The sequence below is a fragment of the Nomascus leucogenys genome, chromosome 6 (assembly GCF_006542625.1).
Source record: "Nomascus leucogenys isolate Asia chromosome 6, Asia_NLE_v1, whole genome shotgun sequence".
Classification (NCBI taxonomy): Eukaryota; Metazoa; Chordata; class Mammalia; order Primates; family Hylobatidae; genus Nomascus; species Nomascus leucogenys.
The window spans coordinates 96,961,798-96,980,110 of record NC_044386.1 but is presented as its reverse complement, the minus strand read 5'-3'; the positions used below and the strand labels follow the sequence as shown (position 1 = coordinate 96,980,110).

The 18,313-nt window shown below is 54.0% G+C and overlaps 1 long non-coding RNA gene across 1 annotated transcript; it reads right to left on the bottom strand.

The window, feature by feature from the left end:
* Positions 1 to 9,046: 9,046 nt before the first annotated feature.
* Positions 9,047 to 17,617, bottom strand: LOC115835402. The gene is made up of 2 exons (XR_004030366.1): positions 16,819 to 17,617; positions 9,047 to 12,041 (listed from the first exon to the last, which is right to left on the bottom strand). It is a non-coding gene; the product is annotated as an uncharacterized LOC115835402 (long non-coding RNA).
* Positions 17,618 to 18,313: the final 696 nt, after the last annotated feature.

The window sequence follows — 18,313 nt, the reverse complement described above, 5'->3', positions numbered from 1 at the left end:
GCCCCCACACCCCAGTTTCTGAGGCTCATTCCTGAAACCTGGAGGGGACGCCCCCAGAGATGAGGAGGGCAGAGCTGCCCGGACTGACCTCTGTCTCGTTCTGACAGCCCGGGCGTGGCCACCCTTCCCAGCCAAAAGGATCCTCAAAGACCCCTGGGGGAAGCCAAGGCCCAGACATGGGGCCTCAGATGGGGGAAACTGAGGCCCAGAGAGAGGCAGGGCTGTGCTGATGTTCTCGTTAGTATTTGTTAGCAAATGTGGGGCACAGAGTCACTGCCTCAAGGTCCTTATGATGCACTCGGGAAAACCGTGTGCAGATGGTGACCAGGCCGTGGGTGAGAGAGCTCTAGGAGGCAAGCCCGGGGTGTGGAGCCCCGCGGGGCAGTGGGCACAGCCCAGGCAGTCCAGTGAAGCCTCCTGAAGGAGGGGGCCTCTGAGCTGACTCAGAGTGAAAGGTGAAGTGTATTCCTGACAGGGAGGAACTGGTGCAGGGCACGAAGGAGTGGGAGTCGGTTGAATGAGTCGTGAATTGGGCATAGCTGGCCCACAGGCCCTGCAGGAGAGCAGGAAGGTGACAGGAGTCTAGGATCTGGAGGGGGATCCAGGAGTGTGAGCAGAGACTCTGGAAGGGATGCGTGAGGGCGGCTAGGGGGCATGTGGCCTGCCCTGCTGAGCCCGTTTCTGTCCACTCTAAACAGCTGTACTGGGGGTTGGACCTACCCTATGGTGAATGATGTCGCTGGACCCGGGACCCCCCTTAGTGCTGTCCTCCTCTCTAGAACCCAGATGAAAAATGAGGAGTCCTTGGGAGGGCAGGGGTTGGGGAGCAAGTGTTCCTAAAGGTTCTGGGAATTCAGGGGTTGGCGAAAAGGAGACGGCCAGGAGAGACATAGGCCAAGCCTGCACTGACCTTCCTTCCAAGACAGCCCCTCACTGCCCTGTGCCATGCCAGTGCCAGCACCATCATCACTGGCACTGGAAAGTGCCAGCACCTCTCCTTGCACGCCTTCGGCTTTGGGGAGCTCACCACCTCAAACAGCTCTAATGGGGAGAAATTTTCTTTGGCTGCTAAGTCTCTTGTCTCTCTACAGTCCCTGGCTCTTTGCCTGGGGTACCCTGACAGCCCTGCCCTAGAGTCTTCTGGGACATCCCTGGGGTGCCCAGGACTGCAGTAGTCAGTCCCGTGGGCAGGCAGGGAGTACTGACTGTCATCATCAGCCGACGAGCAACCCAGAAAGGCCAGGGGGCTTGGCTGGCTGGCCCAGCTGGCATCAGATTTGGGGGGAGTCTTCCAGCCCCAGGCACTGTCTCGGCAGGTTGGGGGAGGGCAGGAAGAATGGGAATATGGAAGCAGAAGGAGGAGGAGGAAAAGAAGGGAAGGAGAAGGAAGGAGGACCAGGATCTGGCCTGGAGCTCGGTTGCCAGGGGCAACAGCATTGCATTCTGAGGAGGAACCAGATGCTGAGGAGGGCGGCAGGAGGAGGGGAGCTGGGGTCCGGGCAGCAGATCCAAGGCTCCTAGGGCTTGGGGGCGGGGGCACCCGTTTGGCAAGAACCCCAGGAGTCCCAAGTGTGTGTGAAGCCCTAGTGAGAGCTCCTTAGTGGCTGTTCTGACCCCAGGGCCCAGAGGCAGGCTTGTGGAGTGGGAGGAAGGCGGGGAGGGCTGGGCCAGCCACATTTGTAAGCTCCCCACAGCCGCTCTCCAGGCTACAATTTGTCTGGGACTCCAGAGCGCAAGCAGTTGCGAGGCTGGGACCGGGGCAGGGCTGGGGAGGAATGCTTAATCCAGCCAGTGCTGGAGGCCACACCCAGGCCTGCTGGGGCACTGGCCTGCCCTCCCCTCCTGCTGCCTCAGTCCAGGGGAGGAACAGGAAAAGTGCACACTGAAGGCTCGAGTCCTCTGAGGCCGTGGGCACTCCCAGCCCCTCTCAGCTTCATTTTCTGTGTCTATAAAATGGCGCAAAAAACCTTGCCCTTGGACACGTTTATCAGCAGTTGTCTACATGCAATGTTGGGGGCGGGGGGGTGCTTGTTAAGACAATGAGAAAGGAGAAAAACGTGATCAAAGGAAGTCACATTCACCTTGCATTTAGCGGGGGATTTGTACCCCTATTTTCCAGGTCAGCAAACCAAGGCTCAGAAAGATCTGGGTACTGAAAGTGCTGGAAACTAAGCATACGCTGTAAGACTCCAAAGCCCTCCCACCTCTCGTTGCTCCCACCAGGACCTCCCTGATGTTGCCCTTGGAGTAACCCCCAGACCAGAACTAGGTCTCATTTTCAAGCCTCCTCCCCAAATGTCCCCGCAACCCCTCCCTGGTTTCCTAGCATCAACCTCCACTCAACCTCCTCAACCTCCTCTGCCCCTAACCTGACAGCAGGGGTAAAACTCACCCCTTGCCTGGGCAATTGAGGCTCCATCCCACCAGCCAGTTAGCTCCCCAGCCCTGCCACACAGCCACAGCCTGGCCAGTTCCCTTTCTGCCTGCAACTACTATTGTTGTGCAAGAAACCACCCCAAAATATAGTGGCACAAAACACTGACCATTTTCTTCTGTTCATGAGTCTGCAGGTCAGGCATCGGACAGGGCACAGAAGAGGCAGTTTGTATCTGTTAGGTGATATCTGGGGCCTCACACAGCAGGCACCAGGGGCTGGTGGGGGCTCTATGTCTGGGGTCTGGAACCATCCAGAGGCTTTTCACTCATGCGTGAACATGCGGTGGATGCTGACTGTGGGCTGGGAGCTAGGCTGGGGCTGTCCACCAGAACACCTGCATGGGCCCATTCACCAGGCCCGGGCTTCCTCATGGCATAGCAGCCTCTGTCCTAGGAGGAGATCTTACCTGGTGGCTCAGGGATCCAAGGGTGAGTGTCTCAGCACGTAAGGTAGAAGCTGTGTTGCATTTTATGGCACTCTTGGAAGCCCCAGAGTGTCACTTCTGCCATACCCTATTGGTCGAAGCAGTCACAAGCCCGCCCACGTTTTTTTGGTTTTTGTTTTTTTGGTTTTTTTTTTTGAGACGGAGTTTCGCTCTGTTGCCCAGGCTGGAGTGCAGTGGCTCGATCTTGGCTCACTGCAAGCTCCGCCTCCTGGGTTCACACCATTCTCCTGCCTCAGCTCTCGAATAACTGGGACTACAGGCGCCCGCCACCACGCCCGGCTAATTTTTTGTATTTTTAGTAGAGACGGGGTTTCACCGTGTGTTAGGCAGGATGGTCTCCATCTCCTGACCTCGTGATCCACCCGCCTCGGCCTCCCAAAGTGCTGGGATTACAGGCGTGAGCCACCGCGCCCGGCCCTGCCCATGTTTTAAGAGGGGGAACACAGGCCTACATCTTCAGGAGATGAGGGGCCAGAAAGGCCAGAAGCCCCTCTCTCTAGCTCCCCCTACAGTCAATTCACTGTAGAAGGGCCTGCGGGATAGGGGAGATTGTTGGAGCCATCTTCAAAGTGCAAGCTGCCCTGTGGTTCCTTATCACGGCTGTGATGAAAGCCACCCCCATTCCCTTCCTTTCCCAGCCCTGCCCCTCAGTACCAAGACACTGCCCTATCCCCTGCAGGAAACTTGCCTGGACTGAAAGCTATAGCTCCTACACCTCAGGGGACGGAATCACAACCACAGCCATGACGCTTCCAAGGAACATCTGGCCTCCCTCACTCTTCTCCAGAAATCTGACCTACCCAGCTCCTCCTGCTCTCTTGGCCACTGACTCACCTGTGCTTCCCAGGGCTCCAATACTGTCTTACTGAGGACTCTCCTGAGACCTCAGCCCCTTGCAGGACCTGCACCCCTATCTATTCACTGATGATCACCCAGTCAGTGGTTTCAGCCTAAACTTTTCCTAAAGGATCAGGTGCCCTCACCTACCTGCCAGGTGCAGAGGCCTCCCTCTTCCCCTGCACTCAGCACAGCCCGAGCCCAAAGGGCAGCCCCAGCCACCCTGGCACTGAAGCCAGAAGCCCCTCTCTCGAGTGCCCCCTACACAGGCACTTCATCTCCAGGCCCTCCCGGCTAAACTCCCAGGTCAGGCCCCTCCCCTCACCTGGCTCTCACCTGGTTGCTGGCAATTGCCCCTTCCCTGCGGAGTCCCTTCTCCAAGCAAGCTTTTCTAACATGAAACCCGACCTTGACCTTGCCACTCCCAGCTGAAACCCTTCCAAAGTCTCCCCAAACCTTCAGGACAAAATCCCAGCTCCTTGCCAACACAAGCAGAGCCTTTAACTGCCATTTGAATTCTTCCACTCTCTCTAGCTTCAGTTATCACTGTTTCCCTCCTCCTCACACCTGTGTTCAGGGCTCCAGTCCCCTGGACATGCTGCCATCTACTTCCAGGCGTTTGCACAAGCTGCTCCCTAGAATTGGAACACCTCTCCATGGCCCTCACCTGGAGAGGGTCTGTTCCTCCTCACAGCACCATCCAGTAGACTTTTCTGGACAATGGAAATGTTCCATCTCTGCACTATTCGACATGGTGTCCACTAGCCAATTGAAATGTGGCCAGTATGACTAAGGAACTGAATTGTTTATTTGTTTTTTATTTAAATGTAAATGGCGACCTGTGGCTAGTGGCTACCATATTGGATAGTATGCAGCTCCAAGATAGCACCTCTTCCAGGAAGCCTTCCCTGACCTCCCAAGCCTGGGCCAGATGCTCCCATAATGCTCTGTTCTCCACATGTTTATTCACCTGTCTCCCCAGCTGGCCTGTGTGTTCTTTGAGAGGTTATCTCTTGGTCATCATGGTATCCCCGGGTCCAGGCTCTTATTAGTGACCAGTAGCTGTGCAGAGTCAATGAATTTGCTGAACCCACATCTAGGCACAGACTGGACATTCCACGAAGACCAAATCCAAAATAACTCTGCTGAGGATCCAAGTAAATGTGTGTGTGTGTACACACATGTGCAGTGAATTCACTTGTAGTCATGTGTGCACACCCATTTGACCTTGGCAAGACCCGTGCAGGCCCCCACCCGGCTGGGGACAGTGGTCTCACACACAGATGCTGGCGTGCTGGGCTGGACAGGAAGTGAGCCTCTGAATTGGCTTTTGTAAAAATCAAACGCTGTTTTCATTCTTGTTTCTAAGATGCTTCATCTGCATTGCAGATGAATCTTCAGGGAGTTTAAAAAGAAAAGCTTCCAGTTTTCTGTGTGGGACCACCTGCACTCTCAGCTCCACATTCTATAAACAAGCCCTTGCAGCCACAAGGGGAATTTGCCATTTAAATGAGCCTTCACCTCCTAAGTCAAAGGCCCGTTTCTTGGTTATGAAGCTCTGGTTAAAGTTTTGATATTGAGTTTTCTTCAGATGGGGCCTCAAGCTTCTGTTTCCCCCACTCCTCTCCCCTCCTTTTCTCCTCCTGTCCTGGCTCCTCCCTCCCTCTTAGGACACCACCATACCTCCTGCTCTGTCTGGGATGGGGTCTTCCACCCAACCATGCCAGGGTCCGAGAGAGGAAACAAGCAGGTTTCCTGCCCTCAAGGAGTTCCCACCTTTCTGTTCTGCCCTCAGTTCCCTACGATCTCCTTAAAAAGCAGAACCTTAGAATTATGCACTGGACAAATTCTTAGAGGCCTGATCCAATTTCCCATTGCACAGAGAGAGAGACTGAGGTCTGGGGAATGGACTGGACTTAGCCACACAGAACAGGGGAAAAGAGCCTCAAGCCCTCCATCCTCAGTCTAGGATTCTGGACACCACATCCCCCCACCGCCTACCCCTACTCCCTCTACCCCCATTTCCTCTACCTGGCTGCCACACTGGTGCTCCCTGACTCCCTCCTGGGCACAGACTGGTGACTAACCACCCTCAGCTGTGGCCACGGTCTTCAAGGAGGACTCCTATTTAAGAAGTGAGGGGAGACTTCACCCCTTTGCCAGGCAGTCAACAGTTCCCCCAACAGGGATGCAATAATTACCAAGCCAGGCAGCAGTTGCCTCTATTACTGCTATTATGTTCTGAGTCTCTTAAAATGGCATTGAAAGAGCATGTCAAGATCTTACAGCCTGCAATGGGACCCCCACAGAGGACTGAAAGGTGGCCACTGCAGCAGAGGCAGAAACTGGGCATCAGGCGTATGACTCAGCCAGAGCCTTCCAGAAAGCTGAGGGCAGGGGGTAGGTTGGGGAAGGGCAGGGAGTATGGGCAGCTGGCTCCAGACCCCATTCTGCCACCCACTCTTTCTGTGGACCTGGCTGGCCTAGCCCCTTTCATTCTCCATGCCTCTATTTCCCTCTTTTATTGAGGGTGGGGAGAGGGGAGGAACAGGGCTGCCAATGCCCTATATATGATGTGAAGGGTGGCCAGGGTCCTCTTCTCCCTGTAGCAGCCCCCACACGTGTGAGCCAAGCCCCAATCCACAAAGACTCCAGCAGCTACAAGGAGACTCTCTTACCCCAAACAGCTCTCCTAGCTTTGTCCCCAAATTAGCCCTCCCCTGCTTGGCCCTACAACCCTTAGACACTTAGGAACTGAAATCATGAATGCCAGTTGAAGCTTAAGAAAGTTGGAAAAGGAGTCAGTGTCTTCATTTGTTTTAATAATGATGGCATTGAGCAAAGCACTTTCCAGCCCCATTAGACATCAGGATGTGGTCTCCCAGCACTAGACCCCTAGTCTCTCCTGCTCCCTCTCTCTCTCTCTACACACACACACACACACACACACACAGTGTGCCATGACAAGTGAGCTCTGGAAATGTGGTGTAGTACATCCCCCACTTGGTGGTTCCCAAAACTGTAGCATTTAAGGCTTTGGGAAGTCCTGCAAGAAAGATTCTGTTTAACTTGCTATTTCCCAAGCTTATGTGAGCATACTTTTTCTCAGGGTAGCACCTTTGAATCAGAAGTTACCTTTGCCTCCTGGTAACAGAGATCCAGCCATAGTGGCCTAAACAAACTAGTAGTGTCTTTTACTCTCCCCTATACAGAGGTCAGCAGCCCAGGGTTGGGATGGTGGCTTCACCATGCCTTCAATGTCTGAAATAACTTCTCGCTCCAGGCTCGTCATCCTCAGCACTGCTGTCTATCTTTAGTATCACCTCATGGTCCATAGTGGCAGCTGGGCTCCAGCCTATCTGTATTCCAGGCAAGAAGAAAGAGGAACGGGGGAAAATCCATGCTGTCTACCTGTCTCCCTTTTCCAGAACTTTCCCTGGAGCCTCACCCAACAATTCTCTTGCTCATATCTCATTGGCCACCCCTTGCTGCAAGGGTCACTGGGAAATGTAGTCTTTTAGGTGGACACCTTGCTCCCCAGAATAGAATAAGGGTTCTGTTACCATAGAAAAATGGGAACACGGCCGGGCGCGGTGGCTCACGCCTGTAATCCCAGCACTTTGGGAGGCCAAGGTAGACCGATCATGAGGTCAGGAGATGGAGACCATCCTGGCTAACACAGTGCTTGCCCTGGGCAACAGGGCGAGACTGTCATAAAAAAAGAAAGAAAGAAAGAAGAAAGAAAGAAAGGAAGGAAGGAAAGAAGGAAGGAAGGAAGGAAGGAAAGAAGGAAGGAAGGAAGGAAAGAAAAAGAAAAAGAAAGAAAGAAAGAAAGAAAATGAAAGAAAAAGAAAGAAAGAAAGAAAGAAAGAAAGAAAGAAAGAAAGAAAGAAAGGAAGAAAAGAAAGAAAGAAAAAGGGGGAACATGACTCCTGGGTGGGCAGGCGAGACTCTGTCAAAAAAAAAAAAAAAAAGAAAGAAAGAAAGAAGGAAAGAAAGAAAGAGAAAGAAAGAAAGAAAGAGAGAAAGAAAAAGGGGAACATGACTCCTGGGTGGACAAGTGCAGTCTCAGTCACTGCTTCTTTGCGTTGCAGTATTCTAGGAACTGCTTAGAGTCAGGACCAGCTGGGCCCAGCCCCTACTTCCTGCCTGTGTCTACAGGCTGTGCGGCCTTGAATAAGCTTCCTAACCTCTCTGAGCCTGTATTATTGTCTTTAAAATGGTGGTTATCATGAGGACCAAACGAGATAAAGTATGTGCAAGCAATTTATAAAGTGTAAGTTGTTATAGAAAAGAAAGATACTCTTTTTTTTTTTGAGTTGAAGTCTCACTCTATCACAGGCTGGAGTGCCATGGCACGATCTCGGCTCCCTGCAACCTCCACTTTCCAGGTTCAAGCGATTCACCTGTCTCAGCTTCCCTAGTAGCTGGAATTATAGGCACGTGCCATCACGCGTGCCTGACTAATGTTTGTATTTTTAGTAGAGACGGAGTTTCACCATGTTGCCCAGGCTGGTGTCGAACTCCTGAGCGCAGGCAATCCACCCCCCTCGGCCTCCCAAAGTGTTAGGATTACAGGCGTGAGCCACCACGCCCGGCCCAGTACTCTTGTTTTCATTTATTCCTCTAAAAAGCCTTGTGCTTGTGAAGCAAGCAGGGCAATACCTAGCTCCACATTTGAATAGAGAAGAAATCGAGGCTCTGAGATATGAATTGACTTCTATGATGATGAAATCTGATCCCTGTTTTTGTTAATGGAATGAACCTTGATTCCATCCTGAGCCTGAGCCCTGACCTTGGTTACAGACTGAGCCTTGATCCTGCCTGAGTTGAAGTTCTGATCTTAGTTTTAGACTGAACCCCAATGCTAGTTACAGACTGAACCCTGCTCCCCACCTGAGCCTAAGCCCTGATCTTGATCTCTGAGTCCTGATAAAGAGGGGCCCTCCCAAACCATCTAGCAGCACCCAAAGGTGTCCACTGGGCCTCAGAGAGGCACAAATGGATGATGGTGATTCCTAGGCCTGGAGGATGGGGCTTCCTCCCATTTCATCGTTCATCCAAACCTTGCTAAGTAGTGGGGAGAGCAGACCAAGTCTGTGGACCCTGGCAGAGACAGCCAAGTAGACGTCCCGAGAAATAGGAGAAGCACATGGCCTGCTTCCCCTAGTAATTTTCCCAGCCCAGACAGCTGTAATGGGGAAGGTATTGAAATTTAAATCAGAGTCCAGCCTAACCTCTCTGCCCGCCTGCTGCCCGCTGCTGCTTCGCCTGTAATCTCAGGCTGGCTATCTCCTCCTTGGGAGAACGACAAACCGACTCAGGGAAAGTGATAAATTTTCAATTTTATTTTAAAATATACCAGATGGGAGATTTTATTGGAGCCATAAATATGTCAAGAGCAATGTTGGTGTGCGATGGGCGATGCCCCCTCCTTGGGGCCTCTCTCCCTGTTTAGAAATTCCATCAGATTCTTAATAAGAGGCTCCAGTTCGACTGCAGCAAAATAGTCTCTATATTAAAGCAATTGAATTTCCATTTGCCAGACATCTTGTGCTTTAAGCTTCCAGGTTCCAGGGGTGTGGGGTTGCTAAGCTGATTCTAAATGAACCTAAACTAATAACTGCACAGTACGCTGGGGGCTGTGAAAGAGTGGGAGGGGAAGACCGGGGAAGGGAAGGGTGGGGTGGAAGGGAAAGGAAAGCAGGGGAGGGAAGGGGAAGGGAGGGACAGGAGAGGAAGAGAGGAGGAGGTGCTGCCAATCACAGACCCGAGGCCGGGGAAGGCAGGGACCTCCCTCACCTTTCCAGCTCGTGCTGCCAGCCTGAGATGAAAATCCTGCAAATGACAGAAGGGCCAGCTCCCTCTGTTCACAAAGGGAAAACTGAGGCCAGAAAAAGGGGTGAGGGGTGATGATGTGGCTGGGATTCTGGTCCCTCTTCCCTCCTCATTGCTTTCATTGCTGTCTTCATTGATTTGCTATTTTGCGGGCCTTCTTGGGTAGGGGTCCTTGTTGAGGTTGGGGCTGCTAAGCAAGGCTGGCCCCCTCCCCTAAGACTCTCCCCTGCACCCTTTGGAAGGCTCTGCTCTGCCTTGGGGATTTGCCTCACTCGCTTTCCCCTGCAGCCTTTCTCTCCTGCATCAAGTCATTCTTTGCTCCTGCAGAAATTTCAACCTTTCACTCGACCTCAAGCATCTCCTTATCCTGGAGAATGGCTCAGATTATCGGCTCAAGGACATCAGAAGTGAGAGGATCGAAAGGCTGGGACACCAAGGCTCAGAGGCGACAAGGGCACAGAGAATATGATTCTTCTAGAACAGTTCCTGGACTGTGGATATGAATAGGTGCTGCCTACTCACAACCTCTCCATCCTCCCCGCCTCAGCCAACCTCAGCCAGGTCTAAGAGGCACCTGCCCAGGTTTGACAGAGGTGATGCCCGGGTAGTAAGGGACAGAGTCGCAGCCAGAATTCCTCCCTCACTGAGAGCAAGGCTCCTAATCTCGCTGAGCCCCCATTCTCAAAAATGGATGTACACTTCTGAACACCAACAACAAACAAAAACAGTGGGCATACTGTTATTTACACCCCAAAATATTTGAGAGCTTCAATGAGATAATCCATGAAAACTGTGTAGCATAATGCTGGTCCCTAGTAAGCGCTCCAAAATGTTAGCTATTATTATTCCTTTGTTATGATGATAATTATTACTGCCCTGGGTGCTTCCAGTGGGAACTATATCTCCCTGTAGGTCTGTGTCTCCCAAGTTGTGTGGCACAGAATTCTGTAGACAGTAGCTGCAAAATATTGAGTTAAATAGTTAAGAATTTTCCATCCATTGGGACAAGACATGGGCTCTGGAGGTAATCAGAGTAGATTCAAACCTGGTTTTGACTTTTTTGCTCTGTGTGCTCCGTGACTTCTCCAAGCCTCTATTTCTTCATCTGTGAAATGGGTGAATAATCCTTTCCCTGCCTTCTTTCAGGACTGATGCAGGAACCAGAGCTGGAGAAAACTTTCTTAAACTACACTCTTTCTTCTTCCTCCTGCCTGTCTCATCAAACTGGGTCTTTCTCAGGGACCTCATGTACCTGAGTCCCAGGAGGGTCCTGAGAGAGGCAGGGCTGGGGACAGCTCCCACCATCTGCCCCTGACTCCCCCATCTCCAACCCAATCATCAGCTGTGTGCTGCCCTCCAGGGCCCAGCTGCTGAAAGTGGACCCGTGGACAAGATCATGGCAATGGCCATCCTGGTATCACACAGGATGTTGGAGCTAGAGATCTGATAATGTGGCCGGAGAGAATGAACATGTGGAATCAAGCAACAGAGATCAAGGCCAGCCCCAGCCATAGTGACAGCACCGCTGGATAATGACTGCCTCATCCACAGGGTTCTGAGCGATGGGGTTTTTGCCTCTGGATGTGGATGTGTGCTTCTCTTTGAGAAGGTCCATAGTTTTCACCATCTTTTTAAAGGACTTCCAGACCCTCAAACTGTTCAGAACCAGGAGCTCAGTTTTCCACCCAGAGTCTGCCTCCCAGCCACACCTACGTCCTTACTGACAGGGAGAAGAGGCAGGCAGAGGGTGCACACAAACCTGAAAGCTCCACTGTCCGGATCCCGGACGGGCCTCAGACAGGACAGTGAGCTCCCCGGAGACACATAGAGAACCGTGGTGAAACCCTCCAGCACGGTGCCTTCCTCATGGCAGGCGTGAGGCAGTTTAAAGTTGAGTGTTCAGTAAAGGGCTGACTCTGATTCGTCACACCTCTGGATTGCCTCCGGGCTCAGCAGCTACCCTGCTGACCTCCAAGATCCCTGTCCACTCTGCTGTTCTCTGCTCCTTTATTAGGGAGGGCCAAGGACAGTCTGGTGGTTCGAAGCAGAGGAGTGAAAGTCGTTCCTTCCTGTTGACCCAGCAACGTCTGGATCAGGTGAACTTTTCCAGAGGGCTCACCATGTCCCCTGCATAGTGCCGCCTGCTTGTGGGGCTGAACCTGCTTCATCCTCCATTTTAGAGATGGAGAAAGCGAGCCTCAGAGAGGCCAAGTGAGTCCATCAAGCATTGAGGTCACATGGCCAGTATGTAGGGGCTGGATGGGGCAGAGCGCCGCGAGGCAGTCCTGCGGGGATGCCATCTGCCAAACCCTTTCCTGGAACTCCTCTCTTTTCATGCTGTGGGCCTGCAAGAGAGGCCAGGCAGGGGCGCTGTTAGGAAGCTGAGGCTGCAAGAGTTAGAGTGACCTGCTCAAGGTCACACAGCAAAGATAGGGCAGAGGTGAGGCTCCAACCTAGGTCTTCCAATGCCCCATTCTCTGGTCCCTAAAGAGACAAATGTTACAGATAGTTTGCTTTAGGATGCACTGACACCCATCCACTCATCTGCTCACTCATTCCGCAGGTGTTTCTTAGGGACCTACGCTGTGTTTGGGCACTGTGCTAAGTACTGGGGAGGGGTTCAATGTTATCAAAGCAAACAACAATGCCTGCCCTCCTAGAGTTTATATTCTAATGCAGGAGAACAAGAAACAACATAAGTAAGTTAATTACAAAGTGCCAGAAGGCAATATATCTGTGGAATGCAACAGAGCAGGGTCAGGACACGGGGAAGGCCAAACGGAGGTGGTTTAAAGTCGAGTGTTCAGGGCAGGTCTGGCAAGCAGATGAACATCAGGCTGGGTGCAGCAGCACATGCCTGTAATCCCAGCACTTTGGGAGGCCGAGGCGGGTGGATCACACGGTCAGGAGTTTGAGACCAGTCTGTTCAACATGGTGAAACCCCATCTCTGCTAAAAAATACAAACATTAGCCAGGCGTGGCGGTATGCACCTGCAATCTCAGCTACTAGGGAGGCTGAGGCAGGAGAATCGCTTGAACCCGGGAGGCAGAGGTTGCAGTGAGCCGAGATCGCACCACTGCACTCCAGCCTGGGCGACAGAATGAGACTCCATCTCAAAAAAAAAAAAGAAAAAAAAATATGAACATCAAGCAGAGACTTGAAGGAGCTGGGGAAATGAGCCAGCCATGTGGACCCAATTGGAGGGGTCTGTCAGCAGGAGTCGCCTGTGCAAAGGGCCTGAGGTAGCAGTGGGTCTGGGGTGCTTGTGGACAGCAGGGAGCCTGGTGTGGCTGGAGCAGAGGAATGGGAGAAGAGTGGGAGGCGGTGATGGGGGAAAGGTGGGGAGAGAGAAACAGATCATGCTTTGGCATTAAAATTGCCCAAGGGCATATGGGCCTTCCTGGGCAAATCTGAAGGTCTCACAAATGATGGAGCCACATGGGGCTCATCACAACCAGAAGCAGAGTTGGGGGGGGGGGCATCCAGCTCTCTCACCTCCCCTGGGAGGAGTCTTCTTCTCCCACCTCTCCTACCATCACCCTGCGCCACCCCATGCTGCCCCTACCCCACCTCATGCTTGTGGTGTGTCCCCAGGGAGACTGGGCCAGGCCGGGTGAAGGAGGAAGGTCCATGCCTTCCCCATAGCCTTCCCCAGCCTAGGAGTCTGCTGGCCGCTAGTCTCAGTGAGCTCTGAAGCTGCCAGGCCCTGCAGGGGCACTAGAAACCATTAGCAGGCAAACAAAAGGCCTGGGGAGGCCTATGAAGCCACCGTGGAAGCTTACAGCTAGGTTTATTTCAAATTGAATAAAGAGCCCTGAAGCCCAGCCATAACCACCCCCTACTCTCTACACCCCCTAGACTCCGGACCTGAGGAAAGGCAGGCCCAAGGGCTTGTCCATGGCCACACAGCAACCGAGGCCAAAGCCCCAGTCATCTCCAGAGGGGAGAAGCTTTCTGTGCCCATGAGTGCAGGGCAAGCCACGACCCAGAAAAGGTCACCACAGGTGAGGCCCAGGCCGGGCATGATGTGCAGAGTGGGTAGGTGGACATTGAGAACCCTTTGGGTGAGGCCCGAGCCAGTGAGTTCAGGGGTTGAGGGTCTCCTCATCTGTTTACTCGCTGTGTGACCCTAGAGAAGTGTCTTAACCTTCCTGAGCCCAACTGCAACATGGGGTTCCTAATAGCCCTACTTTACAGGGTGGCTGTAAAGATGAAGTGAGCTCACCCACCTAAAGCACTTAGGCCACTGTGTGGCTCAGGGTAAGTGTCATCCTCCCACTGCCATCCCTCAAGTAAGAATGGAGGGGTGGGCAACTGCCAGGCGGTTCCCAGGCCTGGGTCCCCGGGGCAGACCCGCGCCTCTAGCGGAGCTCATCCCTGAACTGAGGCTGCCTTCCCCACCACCGGCCGCAGAGCTTCAGAGGCAGCCAACCAGACGGGCGCTTTTAACAGCTTTTTAATGTGATGGAGCTCGCTGAGCTTGGAGAGTGGAGGCACGTCAGGGGCTTGCCTGGGGAAGCTTTCAAGGTCAGCCAGCAGCAGCCTGACCTTGAAGCCTGTCCCTTTCCAGGAACAGCCCAGGGGCTGCCGACACCATTTGCCATCAAGGAGGCCCTGGGGGCCCCAGCTCAGGAAAAGTATTTAAAAAAAAAAACAAAAAAAAACAAAAAAACAGCGATGAAGAGGCGTTAAATGGATTAAAGAGGCAGGTGGCCAGAGGGGATGATGGGCAAGGCTGTGCCAGGGACAGCAACAGCAGAGACCTCCTCCTCCAAGAGGCTTCAAATCGGCTTCTCCTCCCTCGTCACACGCCAAACAGTCTCCCAAGTGGAAAGGCTGCGAAGATAAGCAACTTCCCCTTCATCTCCTCCTTTTCACAGTCTCCCCAGCAGGACAGCGCTGCTTCCTTCGTCCTGCAGATTCATAAAAATCAGGGAGAAACGGCTCAATTGAGAAGCGGCTCAATTATCAGTTCGTCTCACAGAGAGCACAGAATAAGATGGGCCTTACAAAGAGGAGCCGCCCACCAGGCCACCCGCACCCCAGCACCCTGCCTCGGCGCTCCCCAGAGATGGCAAGAACTCTGCAGGGAGGGCTTGGCACGGTCACCGCCCTCCTCCCCACCTTCTGGGTCCTCTGCCACAGCCCCAGTGGTGGCAGGCCTGTCTAGGCAAGATGGGACTTCAGCCCCTTCCTAGCTGTTGCTGTGAGCAGGCCGGTGGCCAGTGGCCTCAAGTCTAGTGTGTAGGCTGAAGCCCTCACAGCTCACCTGGCACTTCACGCCCATTATCCTCTGTAAGGTGGGGAGTGGGATATGTCTGTTTTAAAGACTAGGAAACTAAGGCCCCTCAGCCAATAGATAGAGGAACTGGAATTCAAATCCAAGTTCTGGTTCCCAGACCTGGGCACTGCAGAGCCAGCATGGGGAGGAGCCTTATAGGCCTCTCAGCAGTGGGTCACATTCTCAGGGACTGGCGGGGCTCCCCCAGCAGCCAGGCCGAGGAGACCCCAGGGAGAACAAGAGCAGAGGGCAGCCTCTTCCCAGCTCCCCTTCTGCCCGGGGCCTGGGTCGTGGCCAGGGCACAGTGGGGAAGGCCAGGCCCCTTCCAGGATACACACCGTGCCCCAGCCCAGAGGGAAGTCATGGGAAACTTAGGGCTTCGGGAATCCCGGAGTGTCCACCCCACTCCAGAGAAGCCCAAAGGGATGAGAGGATTTCAAGTTGGGCTGGGAACCGGGTGGCCTTGTTCCAGTCCCAGCTCTGCCATGGACGAGGAGTGGCCTTGGACAAGTTCCTGCCCCTCTCCTCCCTCAGTTTCCCTGTTTGTGAAATAGGTGATGATCCTCTCTAAATGGGAAGATCTCTCTGACTCACCCCCAGGAGGATCTGGCCACCCTCTCACTCTAAACTGGCCCGGGTAGAGCCAGTAGCTGGAGGAGCCAGTGCTGAGCCCACCGCATGGGAATTCAGGGACGGGGTCTGCTGAATTCCAAACTTTCAGCAGCAGAGCAGCTGCAGGGCCCAAGCTTTCCCACAGATGCAGCTCAGCCCCCAGAGCAGGCCCTGCAGTTCCCACTGCAGCCCTTCCAAGTGGAAACCACAAGGCTGTGCAAGCCCGGCAGAAAGTAAACAGAAAGCAACATCCCCAGGACCTCAAGGCCCCGGGCCCAGCCTGGGGCAGCCCTCAGGGAGGCGGCTCCAACCAGAGCAGATTCCTGCCGAGCCTGTCTGGACGAGCCTGGGGCCCCTGAGGGAGGAGCCAGCCACTCCCACCCCCACACCCCCTGCTCAGATCAGAGAAAATGCTCTCTGCCTCCTGCTCAGAAGTGCCAAGGGATAGGGGAGAGCAGGACGGACACCGGGGAACAGGGCACTGGTCTTAGCGCTGCTACAGACTCCCTGGAGGGGCAAGGCCAACCCTCCCTGTGCCTCACTGTCCCCATCTGAACAACAGAGACGGCACATCAGCTACCTTCTAAGGTCCTTCCCAAGTACCGAGAGTTTGATCCTAGAACGTGGTACGAGGTGGTCCTCTGAAAAGGGGAGAAGAATGGGGGCTGTCTCAGGGGCTCGAGCTGGGAAGGCAGGCCGGGTCTATTAGGAGGGACCCACGTGGGCATCTAGTCCTGGCCTCTCTCTCCCCCTCCACATGCCATTTTACAGCAGAGGAGACAGAGGCCTTTCCCAGGCCAGCCACACAGAGATGGAGCGCAGGGCTCCTTGCTGGCTCTGGGGTCCTGAGCCCAGGCCCTTGAGGAGGCTCATGCAGGCCCTGGCAGGTGCAAGCAAGGATGGGGGGAAGGCAGTGTAGTGTGGGCCAATCTTGCTCCACCCTCTCTTCCCGAAACCCCCAGCTTTTCTCCAGGGCCTGACCAGGCCTCTAGCTTGGACCTGTCTTCGGGCAGGTGAAGGGAAGCGAAGTGCAGGGCACAGGGAGCAGGCAGAGCCGCAGGACTTGTTCCTCCCCATCTCTGGGTCCCTTGTGATGTCCTCTGCCCAAAGGGCCTTGTTTCCCAATCTCCTCCGAAGTTACAAAGTCAGCTCCCTGTCATCCACACAGTGCTGAAGCCATGCTGGGTTCTGAGAAGATGGGGGAAGGCCTCCACCGGGAACCACATCCCACCCAGGACTCAAAGCTCCATTGGCTGGCTCCAACACTCCTGCCCCTTCTGCCTGTGGTCCTTCTCCTCACAGGGCCTGGACACACGTCCCTGAGACTGGTCAAGGGCCAATCGTACTCCAGAAAGACCCAGACTTACCTTCCCACTTCTCTGCCAGATTGTTCTCCTGAGCAGCTGCAAAAAGCCACCCCACTTCTGTAGCAAAAGACTTTCATGCAGATGGTGTTGCTGGCCCATGACATATGTCCAGGCCTGTTAGAATCCTGCTTTGGTCTCTAGACCTATCCCACTATGTCCACGTCCACATGGAAAGGCTCTTGGGATCTCACCCCAGGCTCCCCAGCAGGATCCTCTTCTGGAGTTGGGAGGCGGGAGAAAGAGTCACCGCAGGGAGTGGACAGGACAGGCCCCTGGCACCAGCCAGGTGTGGCTGGAACAATCAGTGACTGAGCCCTGGACCAGGAGCCTGGGTTCTAGTCTCAGCTCTGCTGGTGACTTGTTGTGTGATGGTTGGCAAGATACATCTTCTTTCTGAGCCTCGGGCGCTGTTTGTGAAGCGGCATTGTTAACTGCTCGTCCTTTGGCTGTAGGATCTCCACTACACATCACTGTCACTCCTACCCGGGCTCAGATCTTTCCCTGGCATCTTTTCCTGCCCACCTCCCCCCACTCACCACGCCTTGGAAGTGCTCCTTCTTGGAACCTGAGGAGGGCACAGGCAGCATGGCCCACCTACCCACCTCCCAAGAGAGGCCACCAGCAGTGCCTCCTTTTAGCCACAGGCCCTGGGACCAGTGAGCCAGGGCCTACAGCAGCCCACGTGGCCACACGGACACAAGGAAACGTGGCCACACTGCCACAGAGTCAAGAGCCCTTCTCCCTGCTGAGCAGGCTAATGCCTTAATCCCTTTACACAAAGCCTGCTGATTCTTTCCTTGGGGGGAAATTGGTTGGGGCACAAATTGGCTTATTCCACTGATCCAGAGAGAGGCTTCTCCCATGAGACCTGCAGATCCATCCCTGTGTGTGGCTGTCGCTCAACTCTCTGCAGCACACACACCCCTCATTACCCTCACCCCCAAGCCTCCAGGAATCCTTGTAGATTCAGAGATACGGAGACTCCCCATGGTCCTCCCTCCCTCCTTCCAGGAGAACTGCTGACTATTGGAGATAGACAGGCCTGGGCTGCCAAGCTCCTACACTGACTAGATTTGGGGTGTCTGACCCCAGGTACGAAGTGCTAGGGAGGACACAGAGAAGGCGAGAGAGGATACGCCACCCAGAAAATAGTAGAATGGTAGAAGTTTCTCTCCATTCCTTTCACTCACTTTCCATAGCCCTATCCAGGGCCCAACCTGGCCAGAAGATATTTTGTAAGCTTCCTTCTGATAAAATTGCAGACCATCCAGAGTGAGGGTAGCCTCAAAAGAAGGGACAGCCAGTGGTGGAGTTTCAGGCATTCATAGAAGAGACCGTTTGGGTCAGGAAGCTTTTTTGGTGTCCATGAAAGCCCACGGCCCTGTGGCACCTGCATGTGTGCGTAGTGAGGTCAAGGTGAAGGTGGCATTTCCAGAGGGAGGGAGGCAGGTGGTGCCACGAAAACCAGTTCACACACAGACTCATCAGAACACCC